Here is a 6595-nt window from a genome sequence, read left to right as displayed (position 1 = left end):
ACAGCTTCAAAAGCTTCATTTACAAAAGCTCTAGCTTCGAAAGCTTCATTTACAAAGCTACATCTTCAAAAGCTTCATTTACAAAAGCTCTAGCTTCAAAAGCTTCATTTACAGAGCTCCAGCTTCAAAGCTTCACTTACAAAGCTTTAGTGCACGGTATACAAATACCGCATCCGAACAACCGCCACTTCGGCCCATACATGGATTCGATTTGAAGTCTCCGGCCAACATTCGATTTGAAGTCTCCGGCCAACAGACTATATTGATCGAAGACTTGAGAGACTACACTATACACCATATATTGGGCCTCAACTGGGCCTTATGAAAAATACTTGGGGGACTCTAGCTCATTATTTATGTATTGAGGAGCAAGCCCTTATTTTATAAAAGAGGCTCCCTTTATCATTAAAGAGTATCAAGTCTAGCCCATTATTTATGTATTGAGAAGCGAGCCCTTATTTTATAAAAGGGACTTTCTCACCATCATTAGAGCAGCATCAACTATAGCCCATTATTCATGCATTGAGGAGTGAGCCCTTATTCCATAAAAGGAATCCCTCACCTTCAACGCCACAAGTCGAGCCAATCAAGGCAACATAAGCCACAAGCCAAGCAACCTCGCAGCATGTGCTACTCCTAGTTGAGCATCATTTCAAATTGAGCACCGCCTCATATCAAGTATCAGTTCAAGACGACATCTAGTTACTTCAGCTCACACATGGGCTAAATTTCAAGTCTCCAGCCAAAAGACTCTCTTGACTGAAGACTTGGGGGACTACTGTTTGTACCATATTTAGGGTCTCGTATTTAGATCGCGTACAAATACTCGGGGGACTTAAATGTAATTATGTGATAAAGGAAAGGGCAAATATGTAATAAGTGAGGAGTTCTTATTCTATAAAATGACCTCTCACCCTCACAATTATGGGAGGCCAATTCCTAGGCCCTCTCACCTCCTCTCAAAGCTCTCACTCTCAGAGCTCTCTCTCCCTCAAATAAATACATAATCAGTGTGGACGTAGCCCAAACCTTGGGATGAACCACGATACATCTTGTGTTATTTACATTTCTTGCAGATTCACGGTCGGATTTACGTTGTTCCAAGACCTCCGGTTTTGTGCATCAACAGAGACCATACCTCATGATTTATTAGTTGTTTCAGGCGACTTAAGTCCTTCTGGGACTTTCATATATATGTCAGTATCTAATTCTCCATATAGATACGCGGCGATGACATCCATAAGTCACATGTAAAGTTTTTCTGAAACACCTAAACTTATTAAGTAACGAAACGTAATTTCATCCATTACAGGAGAGTATGTCTCCTCATAATCAATTCTAGGTCTTTGGAAAAGCCTTGTGCAACGGGTCGTGCTTTATATCTTGCAATCTCGTTTTTCTCATTGCGTTTCCTTGTGAATACCCATTTGTAACCCACGGGGTTTACACCAGGCGGGGTTTCGACTATTGGTCCAAAAACATTTCGCATTTCCAAAGAATTTAATTCTACCTGGATTGCATTTTTCCACTTAGGCCAATCTTGTCTCTGTTTATATTCGTCAACAGAGCGGGGCTTAATATTATCACTTAATATGATTTCAGTGGTTACTGCGAATGCGAACATATCATCGATGATTATTTAATTCTGATCCAACAATTCATTAGTACATGCATAATTTATGGAGATTTCTTTGCTCTCATGTACTGCTGTCTCTTCAGGGACATGTGTCTCATTAAGGACATTTTCGTTTTCCAGAAGTCCAGAATTATGAATTGTAGATTTGTCATTCATTTTCTCTTCCTGAATGATTTCATTTGGATTCAGTTGTGCCCTTGTCTTTCTCTTTCAAGGGGCTGAATCTTTTGAACCTGGGGGTCTACCACGCTTCAGGCGTGCACTAGATGAATCATTCGCTGCCACTTTATTTTGTCCAACATGGACATCAATTCTTGTCGGTGCATTTTCAGCTGGTATATGTGATTTTGTCACTTTCATAGCATCATTAAATGCATCTGGCATTTTATTGGTAATGCTTTGAAGATGAACGATCATTTTCATTTCAGTTTCACATTAGGTGCTACGTGGATCAAAATGAGACAATGTGGGAACAACCCATGTCTGTTCTTTCCATTCCTCTGGAGCGGTCTTTTCTCCCCTCTAACGACGGGAAAATTGTCTCATCAAAGTGACAATCAGCAAAACGAGCTGTAAACATATCACCTGCCAAAGGTTCCAAATATCTAATGATAGATGGTGAATCAAAACCCACATAAATTCCAGTCTACGCTAAGTTCCGACTTTAGTGCGTTGCAGGGGTGCAATAGGCACATAAACAGCACAACCAAAAACTCGTAAATGTAAAATGTTTGGCTAATGTCCAAACACGAGTTGTACTTAGGAGTATTGTTAGTTGGCTATAAGTCTCAATCGAACCAATGATGCAGCATGTAAGTTGGCATGTCCCCATGCAGAAACTGGCAATTTTGTTTTCATGAGCAGAGTGCGAGCTATTAACTGAAGCCGCTTGATCAATGCTTCTACTAGACCATTTTGAGTATGGACATGAGGAACAGGGTGTTCAACATCAATGTCTAACGTTATGTAGTAATCATCAAAGGTTTGAGACGTAAATTCACCAGCAATATCAAGTCGGATTGACTTAATAGGGTAATTTGGGAACTGTGCTCGTAACTTAATTATCTGAGTAAGAAGTCTCGCAAAAGCTATATTTTGAGTAGACAAGAGACAAACATGTGACCATCTAGTAGATACATCAACCAAAACCATAAAATATCGAAATGGTCCACAGGATGGTTGAATAGGCCCACAAATATCCCCTTGAATTCTTTGTAGAAACGATAGGGATTCAGCATCAACCTTTAGTTATGATGATCTAATTACTAACTTCCCTTAAGAACAAGCTTTGCAAAGGTTATCATTTGTGATAGTAATATATCTGCTCAATAATGGATGTCCATTAAAGTTGGTAATGATCCTACGCATCATGGTAGATCCTGGATGACCCAGATGGTCATGTCAAAGCATGTAAAATTTTGAATCAATGAACTTCTGGTTCATGACAGTATGTGATTCAATTGTCTTTATGTATGTATAATACAATCCACTCGACAAACCATGCAACTTCTCCCATATACGTTTCTGGATATCATTGGAGGTAATGCATAGATACTCCACATTTTCTGCACTTTTCGTTTCAATGTGGTATCCATTTAAACGTATGTCTTTGAAACTCAACAAATTTCGAGTATATCAAGTAGCGTACAACGCATTCTGTAAGGACAATATTGTTCCATTTGGTAACATAATCTGGGCTTTTCCTGAGCTTTCAATTACATCTGAAGGTCCTGATATTGTTGTTACCCTTACTTTTGTAAGCATCAATCTTGAGAAATACTTTCGATCTCGAAGTATTGTATGCGTAGTTGTGTAGTCTGCAAGACAAATATCTTTGTCATTTCTCATGCTTTGAGAATGACCATAGTTTTATTCATGATCTCTTAGTAATGGAATCAGAGTTAGAAGTAAGTTGTAACAGGAAATTTACATGCCATTTTTATTGAATCTGAAATGCTAGTTTTAAACTACAAGTTCAGTATAATAAAAGTACATCAAACATAAATCATTCAGTCGGTTCTTTTCCACAATGAAGTCCGAAACATCTAGGTGAGTTGTGTTCAACTGCCCTGATAAGTCACACATTGGATCAGGTATATCCATTAGTTTAGCTTGGTTGAGAAAATTAGTCTTGACACCCTTCTCCTTAAGGGAGGCTTGATATAGATCCACCAGATTTTGGGGTACGACAAGTACGAGCTTAATGCCCATGACCACCACACCTATGGCAGGCTCTTTCAGAATTTTTAGGAGCATTGTTCATGTGAGATTTACCTTTGTGGCGATTCACATTTTTAAAGCTTGGGCCTGAATTTTACCTTGGAACATGGTTGTGAGATTGACCACCATGGTTCTTGCCTTTCCTGTTCCACCGACCTTGATTGTGGCCACGTCCTCATTTATGATTATTGCCACTAGAGGATGTGGTGTTTACTTCGAGGGAAGCAGCATTCACTTCTGGGAATAATGCAGATCCAGTAGGTCAGGATTGATGATTTTTCATCAGGAGCTCATTGTTTTGTTCAGCTACCAAGAGCACAGATATCAGCTGGTTGTATTCAGTGAAGCCTCGTGTTCTATACTGCTACTGCAGAAGCACGTTAGAGGCATGAAATGTGCTGAAAGTCTTTTTCAACAAATCTTCCTCAGAAATAGTATCCCCACAGAGCTTCATCTAAGATGTAATTTTGAACAACGCATAATTGTACTCTGCCACTGACTTGAAATCTTGGATCCTTAGGTGAGTCCACTCATAGCGAGCCTTTGGAAGAATTACCGTTGTCTGGTGATTGTATATGTTTCTCAATGTCTTCCAAAGGGCTAACGGATCTTCAACCGTTAAGTACTCGCTCTTTAGTCCCTCATCAACATGGCGACGAATAAAGATCATGGCCTTCGCCCGATCTTAAGAAGATGAGTTGTTCTCTTCCCTGATGCCAAGATTCCCTACTTCCAGATGGATCTTGGTATCTAGTACCCAGGTAAGGTAATTCTTCCCAGTAATGTTCAGGGCAGCAAAATTAAGCTTCGCCAAGTTCGCCGTTTTCTTTTCTGAAAGAAAATGACATGTGTAAGAACTTGCAATAATATGTATTCCTAGAGGAACATAGTGTTAGAACTTCTGGTTCTTACAAATTTTTCATTTTGATCTTTAGGCCAAAATGATAAGCACTCGAAACTTCATGCTCGAGATTTTCAAGTTGAATGAGGATGGTGATTGTACCGCACCATTCTCATTGAAATAATATAACATAGGATGGACAATTATTCCGCACCATTCCAGTAATAGGAAAATTTGAATACGCATAGCAAGGTGGGCGATTATACCGCTCCACCTAAAATTTGCAGTAAAATTAAATCTGCAGTCCAAGATAGAGGATGATACCGCACCATCTTAGATCGCAATAAGATTAAATTTGCAATTCAAGATGGGTGATTGTACCGCACCATCTTAGATTGCAGTAAAATCAACATAAATAAATACTGGATTAGTAATCAAGAACTACACCAAATAAGAAATCAAAGATGTATGTAACTGTTAGGTTGAGAACTAGAAGTAGGCATGGAGCAAACAGTTCGTCGCGAGGGTATATTGCGCAATTGAGGCAGAGGAAGAAGATGAACAGTAAAAACCTAAGATGAACCATTTTTTCCTTTCTTTCGTTCGGTGAAAAGAAATGAGAAAATGGTTAGGTTTTAGAGACTCGTACTGATAACGTGTTATAAATATGTAAAAGTTAGAGAGATAACCTTTACTAGTGACAGGAGCGAAGCAGAGGTAAAATATCACACTGTAACTATAACACTAGGGCATGACAAATAAAAGATGGAGGAATAGATGATGTTATTGATCTTTCTTTCTTTCTGTATGTTTTGATTGCAGTCGAGTACTCTATTTATAGAGCAACTCGCATTATTACATTTTGAAATTTACATCACATGACTTTGAAAATACGATCCTGTTGTTTCCAAAGTCTACATCACATTTGTGGGCATTGGAAATATGTGTGTGGGCATTCATAACAATACCAATGTTTTCAACTGCTAATGTTTTCAACAGTTATTTATTTGTAACATGTCACAATTTCGGAATGTTGATGTTATATGCTAATTCACTTCTAGAAGTTGTTATATTAGAATAATATTAAAATTTAATATAACTTAGGCCAAGGGAACGATTAAGCTACATAGTTAGACCATCTCCAATGGTGGCTTATAACCTAAATTTTCCCTTCCCCTCCCCCCCCCCAAATCCAATCCAACCCAAAACCTAAACCAAATCTAAAACCTAAAACTTAAAATAAAGGCAAATACCGGTCACAAATTTAGCCCACAAATTGAAGTGGGACCCACGAATGAGAGTGAAAAGTGGGATGTGAAGCCCAAACGCCCAAACACACTTGCTCCAGCTGAGGTGGACCCCACCTATGTGGGTGTGTCCCCCGGCGTGTCAGAATATGTCTGTAGCCAACGGCTACTTTTTTCCATCGCACAGCTGTGGTAATTGGACCGTTGCTTAATCTGACGGTCCACGTTCAAATGTTTTTTTTTTGTTTTATATTTATATATTTATTGAATCCAATGGCTTAGATCAAACATAATCAAATCTAACGGTCCAAATTTAAATCCAACGGCTAAAATAATTTAAAAAAAAATTATTTAACTTAAAACTCAACCAAAAACTCTATAAATACCTATGTATTTGTTCAAACATCCACACAAAACTCACTTTTCTCCTACAATTCTTCCAATTTTTCTTTCTACCATTTCTTCTCTTTTCCAAAATTTTCAAGATGGCAAAAGAGCATGTTAGAGGTCATAATTGGACCTTTGACGAAGATATTGTTTTATGTTTGACATGGATTTCTGTTAGTGAAAATGGTGCCGTCGGCACCAATCAAAATAGAAAGGTATTTTGGGGTAAAATCGTTGATAAGTTCCACGAAAACTCCAACTCCG

The sequence above is a fragment of the Malus domestica genome, chromosome 13, assembly GCF_042453785.1.
Source record: "Malus domestica chromosome 13, GDT2T_hap1".
NCBI lineage: Eukaryota > Viridiplantae > Streptophyta > Magnoliopsida > Rosales > Rosaceae > Malus > Malus domestica.
Note: the sequence above shows the minus strand (reverse complement) of the source record.